Below are 410 nucleotides of genomic sequence, written 5' to 3'. Positions count from 1 at the left end.
CCCCTCCGCCATACCGAGGACTTGGTACGTCTGTGGTCTGTGACGGATCCGGTTTGGGCGGACACCCGTTGCCAAGAGACGTCGAACGTTTGGTACAACTTCGCAGTTGTACTCAATTTGCTGTACCTCAACAAGGAAAGAAAAAGTGTTTTCGCTGATCATGAACAGTGTTTTCATAATAATAAATTTTTAAAGGTTATTTCTGGATGGCGCATTTCTCCAGAACCGATTTCTGTGGTGTACGTCTTTGTAAGGGTTTTTATCTGGCTTGTGGGGCACTGTTAACATTGTTCGGGGCCACCTTTATGGCCTCCTTTTTGAGTTTTGTAAAGCTGCCGAGGTGGTGAGAGGAAAGGCAGTTAGAATAAGGAGTATCTAAGCCAGTAGGGCGACCAGAGAAAACTGAAGCT

Source organism: Gekko japonicus, unplaced genomic scaffold (assembly GCF_001447785.1).
Source record: "Gekko japonicus isolate JY-2015 unplaced genomic scaffold, Gekko_japonicus_V1.1 scaffold653, whole genome shotgun sequence".
NCBI classification, from domain to species: Eukaryota; Metazoa; Chordata; class Lepidosauria; order Squamata; family Gekkonidae; genus Gekko; species Gekko japonicus.
This window is presented reverse-complemented; position numbering follows the sequence as displayed.